The sequence below is a fragment of the Musca domestica genome, unplaced genomic scaffold (assembly GCF_030504385.1).
Source record: "Musca domestica strain aabys unplaced genomic scaffold, Musca_domestica.polishedcontigs.V.1.1 8, whole genome shotgun sequence".
Classification (NCBI taxonomy): Eukaryota; Metazoa; Arthropoda; class Insecta; order Diptera; family Muscidae; genus Musca; species Musca domestica.
The window spans coordinates 751,077-769,748 of record NW_026712409.1 but is presented as its reverse complement, the minus strand read 5'-3'; positions in this window follow the sequence as shown (position 1 = coordinate 769,748).

The following is an 18,672-nucleotide window of genomic DNA, read 5'->3' as shown; positions in this document are numbered from 1 at the left end:
GCCCTGCTCAGACAAATTACATCGAAGGAATGCATTTCAAATGAATTTCAGGACATATTGGGTCGATGCATAACCCCATTAATGAACCAATAAATACAAGGTAGGCCAGCGAAACCTCTCAATTTAAATTCCATTGTTGTTGTCCACAAAAACAACGTTTATTAATAACAATATGTACCAAGGTATAAGCAGGAAATTTTCCCCTGCAGTTCAATCTTAAAATAACTCCTTAAACAAAAACTTTTTGTGCCCAGGTGACGATCGCAAGCACAGAGTTTTGGAAAAAAACACTCTAAAATAAAGGGTTATTTTAACCTATTATTAATGTCAATGCGGAGCTTCTTCCAACGTTTTTTTGGCTCGATGGTTTTGGAAATAAGTTGAATTGTCGATTTGGAGTGAAGAACATCCAGAAGCATTGGCAAAGCAATGCATCCAGAAAAGTCACAGTTTGGTTTGGTTTATGGGCTGGTGACATCACTGAACTCTACTTCTTCCAAGATGCTGCATATCGTAACGTAACTCTGAATGGTGAACACTACTATCCAAGTTTATTTTTTGCCAATATCCGCCTAGACCGTGTGATTTAAAGCCTTGAGACTATTTTGAGGGGAAAATAACAACATTAAAGCATTTTTTGCGATACCGGCCAAAATGCTGGAAAGAGTATGCCAAGAGTACATTTGAGGCACAGATTCGGTCAATATTTGCATGAAATAATCGTCAAATGTTAAATTATATGGACCGTACTATCAATTCATATAAAGATTTTATGATTTTTTTAATTTTGTGTCTTTTTTTGCAAAACCCTGTATGTGTAGTGAAAAAATATAGACATTCAATTATCGATATTTTTCTTAATTTTATAGAATTGTTAAAAATATCCAATAAACAAAAGTTTAGTGATTTTTTATGGTGCGTACGTACTATTAAAAATTTATTTCTATATTTATAACAAAAGAAAAACATAGCTCCATACGAAGCTCAAAAATCTATTCCTCACAGATGTTTTGATTCAAATCATATCTTGCATTTTTGTATCCTGAGTTGACGGATGTTCTCGATTCATGACATTTCTATAAAGTAATGTTCAAAGTAGGACGTTTTATTTTTTGGCGTTATTTTCTTTGATGCACAGTGGAGTCACAATATAACAATAAATGATATCCTATTATCCTTTGGCACTCCAGGAAACTAAGAACATATGCGGCAACGTAGTGCCTACATGCATGAGCGCACGCCAGCCAAATGCAGGTGTCACATAGACTGTCGGAACTGACAGAAGGCAACAGGTAAAGGTTTCATTGACAACCACCAAGCATTGAGGCCGACGAGAAAACTAAAAAAACGACGTCGGAGGAAACTCAGAATTGTTGGCCACACAACAGACGACTCGATCAAAAAGCTTCGGTCAGTCATCTGCTTGTATGTCTGACAGCTGGTGCTTGGCTTCACAGCTGCTGCTGTAGATTTTTTTCCACAAGCCGTCTCGAAGTAGGGCAGGTACGTAATTGTAAATATAAAAAAGGCGATGTAGCGATACAGGACATCATGTTCTCTGGCATATTCTCACGCATATTACACTTACTAAAGTAACTTAAACCTAAGCAAACATATTCGACAGCAAGAATGATTACGGCAGGGCATATATTCGTTTGAAGCCAGAAATATTCACAGTACCCAGGGATTCTAGTAATGCTCACTAGACATCTACAATTTTCACCGCTATCCCCTGTTGGGCGCCACGAGGGACCTCATTTCAGTAAAGCCACGTCACTTACGTTTTGGTACAAAGTCCTCAAACGGCGTAAAACCAACCAGACTTTCTACTACAATGTTCAATAATAATAGAATTATCGTTCTCTTTATACAGGGATTAGCCTGCAATGATGTAAAACAAATGAAGTGCTAACTAGAAAATCTGTCAGGATAAGCTTATGGAATATGAGCCAAATTATTTTCGGGAATATTCACTTTTTCACCGTACACTATTTATAAACACATGTCCCGGCAACACTCAACATGCTACGTTAACTGAGATCAGTAAAAAGGGCAGACTGATCTCCCAGACCAGAATCAGTCCTGCGTCAGTGATAGTAACAATATGCATGAGCTCACATACATACATAGCAAGTGAGTACATACATGAGCATGTGCAAAGTATACATATATGCTGACCCATTCCCCATGTTTCTAGTTTGTTTGTCGAGGCAATGTGCCCCTCTTCTCTCCCACACTCACTAGGCGGGTGTTTGAAAAGACAGAAAAACATTTCGTCACAGCGTAGCATTTCTTTTTCGTAATTTCATGTTCATCGTTTTATTCGCCGATATTTTGGAGCAACAACAATGAACGGAAGACGTAGACCATAGAAGACGTAGTGTCTGTCTGTCGTTTTGTTTTTGCTCCTCGAACATTATGCATGCATGTATTGGAAGTGAGGCCGTGCCAGCATAAAGGTTGCATGTTGTCGCCAACTGGTATCGGGATCTTCCTACACGCACTGACGGCTGGGCTGTCAGCCACCACTTGGCTTTTATTTTGTGTGAACTTTCGGCGTTTTGATGGAATGTGGCGAAGACTTCTTTGGTTGTTGTTGCTATTGACGTTTGATGTCTTTGTCACAGATTTTCTAGAATCCCTACATATTTGCGTTTTAGAAGAAAACGGCTGTAACAATTTCTGGGCCAATCGAGAGGTTCAGGAATTCGGAATCTTCAATAAACCTACAAAGTTTTGTTTATATTTTTCGGATGGGCTATGTAAGAAGTTATGTGAATTCCTATTCAAATTATAGGTACAAAGTGGCGACGGGTAGGCAAAGGAATCGAACACATCCTCCCACTTTTTTTAGTTATCTAAAATTTCACTAAGAATTATACCTTATGTTTGTTTTGAGTTTTGTGGTGTGTCACAGGGGCTCACACGTTCGCGTCGATCTTCTATTTGCCTCGCATCTTCAGCAAATACCGAAGTTACATTTGCTCTGACTCAGAGCAATCGATCTGATGGATACGAAAAATGGAAAACAAAACGTAGCCGAGACCACAAATAAAGCGGCGTGACTCAGGCACATACCTTGACTGCATGGGGATGACTCCGAGTAAAGAGACTGGCCAGAGTGGAGCACGTCCATGGAGAACTATTTTCAAGTTTTGCATCTCCGTTCTCTCTTCGAAACCTTAAGTTGTTTCTGTTGTGTGGTCGGTATGTATTCAGATTGTTTTGACGTTGAAGTTCAGCTGGCCGGTCTGTCTGTCGGTCGTTCGCTTGGTTGGTTAGTAAATGCTTCAAATGGTTAGACAAGACCTTGAAATAATTTTCTTTTTCTACATTTGCTGTGTGTTAGTCATCTGGCTGTTGTTTTTGTAGATTTGCAGTTGTTGTCGAGTTGTTTTGTTGTTATTGTTTTGTGTTGTTGTTGGCTCGTTTAACTTTTTGCTTTTCGAAGTGCACGATTCGTGAAATTGTTCACTTAAGACAACAACAATTCTGACAGTGTGTCGTAGCGCAACAACAACGGCGGCAGCAGCAGCACCAGCATCGACACTAGTCGCAGCAGAATTGTTTGGTTCTCTTTGGGCATCATCATGATTTGAAACAATGACTAAAACAAAACAAAGCCAGACCATGACGTAGAGCAATAGTCGAACCTAACTTACACTTGGCTAAAAATGTATTCCTAAATCCATAGCTACGGTATGTGGACACAGTAGTTGGTGTACTATCTAGCAGGTAGCAGGGAGCGATCCATACTTTTTTAGGGAGAAATAATAATCACCTTTATAAGGATTTATTTGCAATTGAAATTCCACTGGGTCTATTTTCTAGACGACATTTCAAACATTTAAAACATCAAGTCATGGCGTATTTAAGGTCGGCCAGGAAGACTACTTTTGACAACAATTCGACAATAAACTTTGTTGTTATTGTGAGTGTGTCTTTTGACAGCAAACGTAGTTGTCGGATGGACTTATGGGCCGGCCTTATATAGGTTATGATTCACGTTTTCTACAACTGTTAAAAGCTAAAACAAATTACAAAAAAAGTCAAAATAATAAAATTGATTTTTTGTTTTAGGTAGATATTGTAAAACAAAGGGAACCCAGCTTCAACTTGCAGGTGGGGCAATGTCCATATCGTGGCCTGACAAATACTTCTTATGCACACTGTATGGGTATGTAGTATATTCTTACGAATGTTGATATTTGCTGTTGAGGCACACATGTATGTATGTATTCAACAGTGGCGTTTGTGGTATTTATGTATACACACAGGTCTACATTCATATGCATGTATTTATGTTTATATGGATGCATGAATAGCTTTCCTATCTCGGTACCCATCAAATCGTTTTGACAATTGTACGGATGTTTCGTGTTTGTTACGGGCTTAACCGACTTAGACGACGATGTCGATGATGATTCCACACACCGATGGACGGTGATGTATGGCGCACAAAAGTCGTTGCAGCCGCTCCATTCGGGTTCGATTCAAGTGCTGAATGAACTCCGCATGAATGTTCATTTGTTAGTCGTCGGCGTTTTATGTGTGTTGTTGTACGGGCATTTCGTCAATGCTGTCTGTGAGTGTTTTCATGTCGTTTTCGCTTTTCGGAACTCTCTGTCGGTACAAGGTCACTTTTTGTCAGGGTTTTTGTTTTTGGTTAGAAGTCCGTAAAGAGAAATCATGCACATTTCAATGGCTACCATTCGACTCTGGACGTAGGTGTCTTTGAAGATTTGCCTGATGATGTCACAGCTGAATTTTTGACACTTGTCTACTTTTTTGCTGCAGAAAGATACAACTAACCATGGCACAACCAGAAGCGTAGTCTAACTTCAAAGGAAGTAGGACTCTGTAATAGAGTCTTATCGTGTCAAATATAATTTTAAAAACATACCACAATTGTTTTTTCACAAAATTTCCATATAAGGGAAAAACGGCAAAACATGATCGGGATGTTGAAGTTATTCCACGAAATTAAATCCAAGATAGAAAGAAGGCTAATACTGTTTTATCCCAAAACTGCAAACAGGTAGATTTTTGATGCAACAGACTTTGAAATAATTTCAATTTCAATAATTGTTTTCCTGTTATTCAAAACAATGCTGAAATACGTACAAACGTTGTACATGTATTGATAGAATATGGGTACCAATGTTATAATCATTACAAGGGACCTGTAAGTGAGTTGCCAATGAAATGTAGTAAAATTGAAAACGACGAAAACAGGAATTCTCAGAAAAAATGTATTCCTAAATTAAAAGAAGATGGCTTTTAAGGTCGTAGTTATTAATAATAAGTGAAAAGACATTAAGTTAGGTCGGACCGAACTTCTAATTTCCTCCACCATTAGGTAGAGAAAAAAAATTTAATATAAAATTATCTGGATTCAAACGTGTTCCACTTTAAACTATAAAATCCAATAATATCGGTAGAAAAATGCAGTTAGAGTTCTGAAAGAAACGATATAGTTGTTGAAGTGGCCATATCAAAACAGGAGCCTATATAGACAATTTTGGTTGCTACAAAGATGGTAATCTATTGCGAGTCTTTAATACCATTTTTTTACTATTTTTTTTTTTTGGATTTTTAAAATAAATTAAAATTAAAATAACGAATATCGGTCTACATATCAAATACTAAACCGTGGTATGGAAATCGTTGTCCAATGTGGATAAATCGGTCAAAATACCGAATATCCGAAGGTTATATGTGTGCTATGGGAAAAGTGGGTCTCGATATTCAATGTTCTGCTACCGAAGCTAGAACCCATTACGAACTGCAAATACCAATTTTTATCTTATTTTCAATACCAACCATCATAGACACTATACAAACTACTGTGCCAAATTTAAGCTCTACGTCAAATAATCTGGGCTGTATCGTGATTTCAACAGACGGACGGAAATCGTTAAATCGACTTAAAATTTTATGCTGATCATAAATATATACTTTATGGGGTCTATGACGAATATTTAGGGATGTTACAAACCTATGACATGTACTAGAGAACCCAATAAAAAAATGATTTTTTTTTAGCAGAATTCTCTAAAAATATTTAAAAATTTGGCATATCGGAGGGGGCTCAGGACCCTTGGGCTGTCACCTGGCGTTCGCAACGAGCAGACGATCGTCCTGTTTCTGTACAAATTCCTTCGTTGCAAACGAACTGTCAAATTCTATTACTTCAAAGTGGCAGTGCATGGGAACATTTTTTTCAGGCATAAGTAATCAGCTGGCTTTTTTGTAAAAGATCATGCAGTTTGGATTGACCCAATTTCGGCTCATGATCAATTTTAAGTAATATAATTTGACAGAATATTATGTTGCCTAGGGCATCTGGAGACAGACTTATTGAAACCTAAATATTAAGTCGGCAACTCGTGACATTGAGACCTTAAGGGGATTTCTGACAAAGTATTTAGTATTAAATAAATCATTTTACTGCTATAATATTTAGACATATTTTTTAGTTTTCTACTTCAAGTTTTAAAGTCTAATATTAGATGTTGATACCTATAAATAAATTGAAAAAGCAGTATTTTTGTTTCATAGAGTGTGCTAGTTATTATTATCATTTTTGTTTTTGTTTTTTTTTTTTATACGGGAACTGTTTTTCAACTTCGAAACCTTATTCAACTTCGAAACCTTTTTCAAGGCATTTATGTAGATTCAGACACACTCACTCGTGAACAGTGTGTTTATCTTCGCAGATATGGTACCATCCGAAGATTTCAGTGGTAATAGCCAGAACTGTCTTGCATTTTATTCAAATCTACTTTCCATACAAAACGCCTGGCTGATTACATCGGCAGGCTCGGATCCTTCGGATATTTGTCTTTTCATTTCGTAAAGTTCGTTAAAAAGGGTGTCACTCGCCTAATACTGATTTATGATGGAAGACTCAAAACTAAAATTTCATTTAGCAACGATAACATTTGGCACAGACACCCCAACCACTCTACGGTTTACAGCGATGGGCAAAACTATTGCGCAACTCAACTGAAATCGCCTTTGTCGTCCCAAATCTTTATGAATATGCTATTCTTTTGGCCACTAGTATAACTTTAATGTGTGCATATGAGACCGTTTTATTACAAGAAAATTCAAAAGACTGCTTTGGGTGTGTGTCTGTGCTGAGCATTAGGGGTGCTTTTCCTCATTTTCCAAATTTCCTTCGCCTTGCACATTACTTTAATTTATCAACGACAATGAAATGAGACACACACACAAAAATTGTGATATCCACGGCCATCTAGACCAGGCAGGCAAGGCATCCGAGTTCTTTCTCAACTGCTACTCACTCGTCCTGTTGCCTGCCTGCCTGCTTAGCTGGCTGGCTGGCTGGCTGGCTGGGTATCTGATTCACGCTCATAGACGAACAAAGTACACATTAAAAAGCGTAACTTATATGAAACGAATTTACAAATCGATGTGTGGCACTTGCTACACGGACGCGGGGATACCAAAGCTGTGCAGCCAGCCAACGGGCGGAATGGACAGACTCTGAGTAAACGGCACCACCGAACAGATACGAGCAACATTAAATCCAGATGGATACGCACGGACACGATTGCGATGGCAATGGAAAACTTAAAGCTGTTGTTCAAATGGGGGAGGTGGTATGTTGGTTGCCAACTTCAACATACACCCACCCCACCCCAGTCCGCACAGCAAGGAACAAGAAACCAACCCTTCATGTAGTTGCTACTTTAATGAAAATTCAAAGAATTCTAGCAAAACATTTTTGAAATTATTGCTTGACTTCGTGGTATGGGTCCGAACATTTCTTGCGTTCAATCGCTGATTTCAATTCTGGCCAAAGAACCTGCTTTGGCCAGTGCTCATTATTTGTCATAAGCTAAAGTGAACGAAACTTGCGAGCAGACGAAACGGACCACCATTTGCCTCGCATTCGTACCTTCTATTTCAATTTTCCATTAAAATGTTGGCCGTTTCTGTCGTTCATTTCCGATAAGATTACAGAATTTCACTGCTGTTACAATTATTTTTGTTTTTTTTTACCCTCAGCCATATGACTACAGAGGATATATATCATTTGATACGACCAAAACTTGCCTCATCGAATTAACGGATTAAGACCCAGGTCTCTTTGAACGCAATTCTTTTCAGTACATTTGGGATCGATCTAGCGCATCTTGCTAGCTGGGTCACACAATAACTATCGAAGTGAGTATCTGATTTCATCCAAATTTGGTACATCTTAATAATATTATCAAACTTAAATCCAGTTCTGAGATGGGCAATATAGGTCCATTCCTTCTGGTACCTCTCACACAAATAATATTTGTATTAGTGCTCATTCTGGTGTGAAAATGGACAATATCGGCTCACTCTCCCACAGACGGTTGAAATGTTGAATAATCATATCTCTTATAAAATGTGGAATAAGAGTCCCATAGTCTTTGAATTTCGCACATTCCAAGTTTTACTTCCACCACATCATCTGCTATGATTTGGTATAACCAAATAGTCTTACCAACACAAGATCTATTGAGGATACAGCTACTCCTTTTAGTACCTCCCGCACAAAGTGTCAACATTTTCAATAATCATGTCTCTAATGAAATATGAAATAAGAGTCTCATTATGTGAATGTTTGCAACTGGAAATTTCTATATTCGTAAGAGATTAATAGTTTTTAAGTTTTCCCTCGCTTTGGTTTTGTTGCCTTGGAGACTTTGTATATTTGGTTAATACGTGGTAGGAACCATTTTGTCATAGTGGGAATGGTGAAACATGAAGATATTAACCAATTTTGCCATGGAATTGTCTGTACCAGAACCTAGAAGAATATATAAGTTTTACAATTTTTCTTGCAGCTTCTTACGTTTGTGGAGGTTTTGGAACAGTGCATTTATTGTGTAGAATTTTGAAAAAATAGTGCATAAAAACCTATAGGTAAAAATGTTTCTCTGGCATTCCAATCATGCCTTATGTCTTCGGAGCTGTTCCAATCCTTCTGCATTTACATGCAGGTAATTTAGCTATTTCGATTATATTCATGTTTATGTCTGCTTATGAAAAATCCAATGGGTGGAAGGACGGGTGAGTGTAAGTCGCTTGCACTGATAAGATAATGAAACAACAACAAGCATTGAGTATTCCAAAAGCAAATGCAAGCGAAATAATTGTAACAAAATGTGTGAAGAGCAAGATGTTATTCACCAACAAAATTTAGACGGCTTTTTTGTTGATTTCATTGGTATGCTCAGCACTTTCGAAGTTAATTCGAAATATCTTTTGATTACGGACTTGAAGAAGACAAACAGTGAACATACCTGCTCCTTTTCGTTCGCTCAACTTTGTTCAATACTTGATAGCTGCCGGATCATACAACATCCAGTCGTAGTGCGAGATGCTGAATGATTCTCTTGCATTGAAAATACGTTCTCTTTGTGAACTCTTGCTGAATTTTAAATGAGCGTTAGCGTCTTTCCTCGAGTTAAGGAATTTGCTGTGTTTTCAGGGTATTTACACATCATATGCATATTCGAGGAAGTATTCTTTTGCTTTTGTAGCCGCATCCTCGGCTGGACATGGAGTAGCCCCATCACGAACATTTGTATATGCGTGTGCTTGTGATAGGCTTCAATTCCATTCCATCAAAACGTTCACTGCGATTTTAAATTTTCAAAACATCAAAGGAATGTCGGAACATGTTCTCACCCATACACCCACACTCATTACAAGTTATCTTCCGTTCACATAGATACACACTCATACCATGAAGAAGAATCGAGAGATGGTATGAATCTCATGTACATGTCACCCACTCTCGCATTCATACACTCATACTCTCCCGAGATGGTTCTCCACTCTTGCCTCTCATCGTTTGCCTGAAAAGAAGAACCAACATTTTTCACACACACACACACTCTTTCAATCATACACCAACACTGCTTACCACTCACCTCTCCTGAAACGATATCCCAGGCATCAAGTATGGAAAATGTGTGTCCGACGCACGAATTGCACAGAAAAGAAACACTTTATGGGGCGAGCCGCACCATCAGCCATCGCTTTTTCATGTCCACAGCTGGTTTTCATGACGTTCTTCATACTTTATGGCGGCAACCGCACCAAAAAGTACCCAGTTTGTTGAACAGCGAAATGTCTGGCTCGAGGAATGGAATTCTTGATTGGGCGCCGCACCATAAAGTTTCGAGAAATGTCAAACCAAACGCTCCGCGCTGACAAATGCTCGACTTGATGGGGTGTGCGAATGGGGATAGAGTGCGGTGCATAAAGTATGATATTCCTTGCAACGCAGCAGCCTGGCACACAAAATACGATACTTGGTGGTGCTTCTGCTGTACGGCTGTGGCAGTGTTTCGCCAGAGAACTATTGGAAGGAATCTAAAGGGCTCTGCCATCAAAGCACTGCCATGGCTGTACGGCAAGCAATGTGCGCTCGTATATGTCACACTGGTACAATCTACAATGCTACATACACACGGGCGGACGGACGGACGAGTGGATAGATGGCCGAACAACGTACACACTAACGTCGTACACTGTGGGGCACAGCAGTGCCAGAAAAACTCGTCGTGGTATAGTAGTAGTCGGTCCAATGTAGATATGGATGGCATTCGGATGTTTGTATGTATGTCAATTCAACATGTACGTGTGTATGTGCGTGTGAGTGTGTACTCTATTGTGTATAGCCAACGCGATATGCAAGTACGTACATACACCGGCACATACACACAGTCTGCCTGCCTGCCTGCCAGCCAGCCATCCAACCATCTAGCCAGACATATACTCCGAGTAAGATGAAGGCATTGTCGGCATCCATGTATGTGTGTGTGTGTGTTTGTCCACAGAAGACTGCACGTTCTTTATAGTATCCGTAGTTTTTAGACGTCGTCTTACTTCTAAAATACAGGGTGATGCGTTCCAGAATTATTATTTGGTCTGCGAAAGCCATGGGATTATACATACATGTCTACATATCTGAAGGATCGGTTTTTAGTGAGAGACGTTATTTAGTGGTTGGGGTTTTCATTACCTTTCGCCATCAAACTGGCAGTTGCGAAATTTATAGTTGTCTAATATCGATTGAAGTATAGCCTTCATCAAAGTTTGATTGATGTTTTAAATCAATCCAGCTAAGTTTAAGGAAAAATATTGGAATGAGATTTTTTATTGAAAACCCCGAAACATTTGAGTTATGTTTTCTCCATTTTGTGTCCTTAAGCAAAAGAATCCGTCGGTCTTAAAGTCCAGTTAAAAATGTTTATAACTTGGAAAGGCTTTAATCGATGGACCTCTTCTCCAATTGAATTTTACCAATCGTATCCCCTTTTTGATAGTCCCCAAAAGTGATCATTGCGTTTCGGAGGCGCCCAACGACAAAAACTAATGTCTTCCTGTTGTCTAAACGAAACTTTATTTTATTTCATCCAATATTCAAGCTATTGAATATTGTTGTTGCTCAAAGTAGGTATTTTTAAATCATGTTTGAAATTGCATCAATTCATGGGTTATAATTAGGTCTCCCAGTTGCAAGAGCCACAAAAAGGGTCAAATTAAAATCGAGTTGCATTCAGGTACAGATTTCCTCAAGTTTTCATCACATTCATCGCTGATCTAGTGGTAATAGGGTTTTGGGGCACTCTTCATCTGGTACTAGCCAATTTAGGGTATATACTTACAAATCACCCTGTATATTTATTACGAATGCATATTTCCGTCGAATACTTTGTTTGTGTAGTTGTGTGTACTTTTGCACACACATACCTACCTACAATGCATAAAAAGTTTCTCTGGAAAGCACAAACGGTACAAGATTCAAACTCAGAACACAGTTGGCTTGTTCTGTGCACTGTGTGATTCGCCGCTTGCCTGTGCAACCATAAAGGCTGGGAGGCGATATAGCCTGTCCATGGTGAAAAAGTTTGAATGCGCACCTAGAGCAACGACGGCAGAGACGCTATTTTTTTGAAATCGGGTTAGTGGGACCGATTGACTGATTTTACCTTCATTCGCTACGACACAGGCGATCAGCCCAGCAAAGTATTGTCCTTATCAGAATGCTACTATGGAGTTGAGTCGAGTCACCTTTTCATGGGATTAAAAGGATGCTATATTGTCGTTTAAACATTGCCATTTATGAGTTTTTGGCTTAAAAATCATTTCACATAGGTACCTTAAATAAAGGCACTTCCTATAGTCTCGTATAATCGATTTTGGTGTACTCCCTTCCCCGCAAAAGAAAATAGTTAGGGCTGTAATATAACGCGACAGGATCTCCCGGCCTTCAAACGAGTAGTAGGACGACGTAAGTAGCAGATCCTTCTGAAAAACCAAATTTCAATGGGGTTTGCCCTTCAATAAAGATGGAATGTTGGTACATAGTATTTACATGGGTCAAAAATCGAAGTATATATATATATATATATATATATATCCTCTAAATAGGGATGTGCATTAAAACAAGTGTTCTTGCTAAGCAAAGGAATATAGTGTGACTCGCAAGTTACAAGGACGAACAGAGAAGTACAAGGAGCTGGATGGGAGAAGACAAACAGCCAACAAACACATCTACACGTCAGTATTCACACACTAACATACCAACTCTCACACTGCTCTCTGCCTTGTTTGTAGGTACGAAAGTAATAGGGTTGCCAAGTTATCGTTACAAGCGATCGACCGACATTCCCAAATGTATTGTGTATTGCTCGCTTTTACCCACGGTGCGATTATTACAGGGTATGATAAGTTTGAGATAGTTGTACAAAAGTATATTATCTTGATGCCTTGTACTGTCATAATTGCAATAAATACAACGTTTTTATAGAAAACAATTTTTTAATTATCTTTAATGATTTATTTCGTAAAGTTTTTATAAAAGTTTGACAGAACTTATTTTTATTTTTTTATATGTTAAAAAACGAATAATAGAAAAATTCTAAATTTGGGCAATTGCAATTTTGATAGTTTTTACACTGCCAATTGCGATTTGGGGTTTGCACAGCAAACTTATAAGGCAGATGCAAGGCCTATATAAGTTCGTACAAGAAGACTACTTTTGACAATCCACTTAGTAGCATGGCGCAATAACAAGGTGTTCCTGCAAATTTTTAAAACCAGAGGTAATGTCAAAATTTAGTTACACTTTGATAGCTATTTGTTTATCTTTGCTTTCAGAAAACAATAATACATTTTTGGTGATCAGCTTGCTTGCATTTGGGACCATATGGATGGGCCACACTTAGTAGTTTTTACACTTTTGTGATTTATGGTTGATTGGAATTGTAGTTCGGTGCTTTGAAATGTTAGTTACAAGTGGGCTTACCTTGCATAGGCCTGATTTCAATCAAATCGATCAGCTGCTGACTGTTGTCAAACTCTTTTTCCTATTTTCTCATTAAAAAATTCTTTCCCTCTCTTCCAAAATAAAAGTAAAATAATAACTGAAAAAGCGGATATAACTTGGCAACTCTTTGCCACTGAGTAGCGAGTGTATCTTAGAGAACATAGCACACACACACACATACACACATATAATTTGGCCATACGTACGTTTGAATGTTCAATGAAAGTGTATCGTTTGCTTCTTTTGTTGGCGATGTCCTGTCGAAACGTAAGCATGAACGTTATTTCAGTGTGCCAGTGTGCGTGTGCTTGCTATTCCATGTATGACAGAAGACGGAATCCTTCACCTCCTCCGCTCCATGGCAATGTCTTTCCCTCTGGTGCTTAGTTCAGCAGTTTTTGTTTGGTTTTCCCTCTTGCTGTTGTAGCTGTTATTGTTGCCTTTTTTGTCTTGTGACGAGCTGTGTTAAATGCTGAAGTTCTTAAACAGCAAAGCAGCCTTTAAAGTTCCGTGGCGGTGACTTTAAGAAGAACAATTTAAAGAATTTAAGGCACTGAAACAAGTGAAATGAGGGGATTCCATTGGACTAGAAATGGGATGGCTTAAACGATCGCTGCGATGATGCCCACGACGACAGTAAAGCTAAATGGGTGTGTGTTGGATGTAGATTTGGCTTTCGCGTCCTAAAAACAAGCAATTGCGGATCTTTGCTCTGGAATCTATTTAGATGTATCTAAGGTCTCCTTAGTGGAGACGCTGATATTTAAATAAAAAGTTACGAAAACCAATATGGATGGTGTTTGGCTCCTTGGTTAGAAGAACCAAATGACCAAGAGAAAACTCATCCAAGTGCCGCATCTTACTATCATCTGTAGTTGGTGGAATTGTGACTGGGGTGTCTGGGGTGGGGTCTTTATTCGATTTTTTTTTTTTGGAGTTTTGATTTTGCTTTAGAATGCTTTTCCAAATATTTTAAATTCTGAACTTACTATGCCGCAATTATAAAACGTTTCGAAAGTATTTCAAATGCGACGAATATACTTCCACTATACAAAACTTTATCACAAATGTTCTGCACTTATTGAGATTCCATGTTATTCGTTGCCAGGTCATGCGCCACGTGAAACGTCGGAGTGGTTTCTACAAAATAAAATTATACCTTGATCATGAACACCCATTTCCAAAAATGCTATGTGGAGAATACTCTGAACAAAATGAGACGACATATATCTATAGTCCTTTTGATGATCCGCATAGAATCACATCACTTCGTATACGGTTCATGCATGCATGCTCGTCTGTTCATGTATTTAAAGGACGAAAGTACATTTTTGCGTCAAATGAAAACGCAGCCAGTTGAAATTTTTGATGATCGGATCAGATTAATATTCCATATATTTTCGCTCAATTTCACGAAATGAGTAGTACCATCATACGACCGTATTCAGCCTTGAAACAAATCTGTCAAATGTTGTGAAAATCGGTTCAGATGTAGTTATAACTCCCCCTAAACCCTAACATGCATTTAATAATAATTCTGGGTACCCTCAGAAATGGCTACTTTACACATTTCAAATAGATTTTTATTTTTGAGACTTGGGTACCCCCGTTGTATAAATTTATTTGTTGCGGGTAGCCTTGCTAAATAAGGTGTAGAGTATCATATCGTCGGCCACGGCCGACTATATGGTAGAACATTTGGAATTCCGCAAATGGACTTAGTCCGATGCAACATCTTCTTTTGGCATCTGGTTTTGGCATGCTAGATGCATCCCTTGTGCCGCCAGCCATTCGAAACATTTGCTTAACATTCGTGACCACAACCAAGTTAGAAAAAGCCTGAATGATTCAGACACCTTCCCATGTTAAGAATTAAATTCCCAAAAGGGCCATTATTCACTCGACCCAATGGGATGCAATGTCACACAAGGAAGTGTGTACGCAGCACGGAGGGGGGATGTTTCTTTAACACCAAGCAGGAAGTGGAGTAGCGTTGCCAGAGACAAAAGAGACCTAACGATTTAATGTAGAATCATGTATTTTCATAGTTTTGCGATCAGATACGACTTATTTTCCATACAAACATGTTTGTATGTGTATGTATTACGAAACTGTCTTCAAAAAATTGCAATTTTCATTAAATTTTGATGTTCAGAAGAGAAATCTATGGCACACACCTCAGCTATAGCAATAAGACATCTCCCACTGAATAGAAATAATCCTTTAAAATGTTACGAATTGCTTTTAATTGGGGGTGAACTAAGTTGAGGGAGTTGGAGAACAATTGGAGGAGGTGGTTGCTTGTTGTAATGTTTTCCTGATAATTTCAAAACCTGTTTTGTCTCATTACAAAACGCACCACCACCGCTCCAACCTGGTCGAACTAACATTTTACATACGAACATAGGTACATACAAATTAACCAAGGGGCATAACCTGGACATCCAAAATCGATTACTGGCTGGGATAAACGAAATCATTACCCGAGAAAATGATATTTTCGAGGCAGTACTCTTGGCATTGAATTGAGAACAGCTTTCATTTCGTACCAAAAAAAAGACACACAAATACCCACCTCTTCTTTTTAAACCTTAGAAATATTCAAGTGCAAGTTAACTCAATTTCTCGACATTGGAATGTATTCGCGTTACCCTATTGCTTTTCATTAATGCTTTCGTTGAGAAAGGGGTGATTGAGCAACGATGAAAATACGTGTCGTACAAAAGCAACTTGGGTGGTATCGCCTCGACGGCAGCGCCAACTGCGACGTCGAAGATGTTCGTTCTAAGGATGAGATGGGGAATTGTCGACAACACCAGCTTTAAATCTGGCAATAGGAGCAGGGCGGTGCGTGGCCAAGGGAGTGACTGTAGAAATCCGCTGTACTGCAAACTAACAGAAATGCTATAAAAAGTTATAGGATAGCATCCAGTAAAATCGAAGAAGAAACTAAATTGACATGCAATGTGAGATGCTTAGTATTGTAAAAATAATAATTAAAGCAAATAACATTATTGCATAAAATTTGAAAAAAAAAAAAAAAAACAATTGGCAAAGGTCTGTTAACAGGTCGCACAGTGTCAAAATAAAAAAAAATGTTACCAATTTAAATGTCAAAACTTTTCCGTCGAAAAAGTCCGTTTGAAAAACTAGTCTCTATTATGATCAAAATTTACCTTTCCAGTGGTGAACAGATGTAAATAAGTATATACAGCATTCGGGTGGTCCAATTCAAGAGTTTTCGTGACATAAAAATGCAAAATTTTAAATAACCTAGAATCTCCAATTCTTCTGTAGGCATAAAAACTAAAATATTAATACTCCTCCAATATCGGTCTTGGATTTTCAATATCCTTTCCCAAAATATATATGTGTGTATTAATGTCTGTGCAAATGAAGATAAGTCCCATGGTGATAAAAAATAAAACAGAATGGTATGGCCAAACGAAAGAAAGGTAGACGACAGTTGTTGGAAGTGGGTGTATAAATGTGTGCGTTTATGTTAACCCACTTTCCCCTCGTAAATCCGGTTGACTAAAATTTCCGTCTTACATGGGGATATCTACTGGAAAATGTTAGAAATCTAACCGTTAATCTTCCTTTCCAACTCAAAAGTTGGCGGAGACTGTGTTTTTATGTCTTTAAGAGCGTTACACGGCCTTCGATCTTTCAGATGTCTCTCAACAATTACATTTTAATCAAATCTCAATGAGTAGAATTCCAAGAATTATTCCACAATAATCGCCAAATATTGAAGATTTTTAGAAGGGTCGAATCTTTGAGAGTTTATAGCTAGAGCACTATACATCGGCTGCGACAAAAAAAATGTACAGACAATGATATTTACCCACCCCATTGTGGAGATTTGGAGATGTGACGAAATGAGGAAAAATTCCAGTTAAAATTTCCCGAATTAAATCCGATCATTTTAGAGAGTATGAGTTAACAAAATGAGTTTCCCACTAATTTAAATTCAAGATATTCCTTCTATCTTGAATTTAATTTCGTGGTTGGAATATTAATGTCGACATACATGCTCTGTTGCAGAACCTGCCAGATTGATATCATAAAGGAAAATCGCATATTGTAGTAAAAAGTTTTACGTACTTGCAGTTCTGGAACAGAGCTACAAATTTTCATTCAATTTTTAAAGTTAAAAATGAAAAACTTCCTCCAAAAGAAATAGAGGAATTGCAAATATATCAGGCAGTTTTATTGCTTTAATTATACCCCACACAACAAGGTGGTCAGGGTATTATGTATTTGTGCATTTGTTTGGAACAGGGAAAAGGAAACGAGATAGATCCATAGTTCCTTTTGATGATCACATTCTTAGTCGATTTATGCATGTCCCTCCGCCCGTCCGTCTGTCCATGTATTTTTGTAACCAAAGTACAGGTAGCCTTTATTTCCCGATCTAGATGAAATTTTGCTCAAAACATTTGTTTGACACAAGGACGAACCCTATTGTAATTGGAGATAATCGGTCAAAATTTAGATATAGCTCCCACACATATCTTCGCCCGATTTGCCTTTTATTGTGCACCAACCGTGTAATATCAACCCAAATAGTATGGAATTTTGCACATTCTATCAAATTAGGCCTGAAAATCAAATACAGCTCAAATCATGGTAGAAATACCAGGTAGCAACATAGGCGAAAATTACAACAAAGCTACTTTTTTGGAAACTTGATGTGTCAAAGTTGTAGTCAGGGCGAATTGATTTGAAGTACAAAATTTGGGGCAAATTATTTTTCCAATCAAAATATTGAATTAGGAATTTTCAAAATTGTTGTTTTTTCTATTACAAAAGCAAATATTCAAAACTTCCAACATCGATTGAAAGTAATGCTGAAGCCGCTGCATCTTGGTTTGATTATAGCACGTTCAATACAACATTTTTGAAAATCACAGAGACTGGAAATGGAGTGATCGTAGTCTCCAGCGCGCCAACGAAGGACATTTGCGATAATAGATGTCCAATCGTTGTTATCTCTTCAACATCCTAATAATGTTCTTTACAAGAAAATATCCGGAAAATTAGTTTTGGTGCTTTAAAATTAGGTTTTGTGGTGGTTCTGGTGGGGTGTACCCTTTTTTCTTTTACTACATCGTCAGCTTTCTCGCTGTAGTGACATGCTACCTAAAAGGTACTTTAGGGTATATTTACTCCTCAGGCTTACTTAAGATTTGGATCAAAGATTGCAGAAGATACAGGGGGCTGAGTCTACTGTGAGTCCACGCATATTATTTGCATAGCTATGAAATGTATAGCAGACAGGAAGTCTTTTATGTATAGATAACTTTAATACATTCGAACAA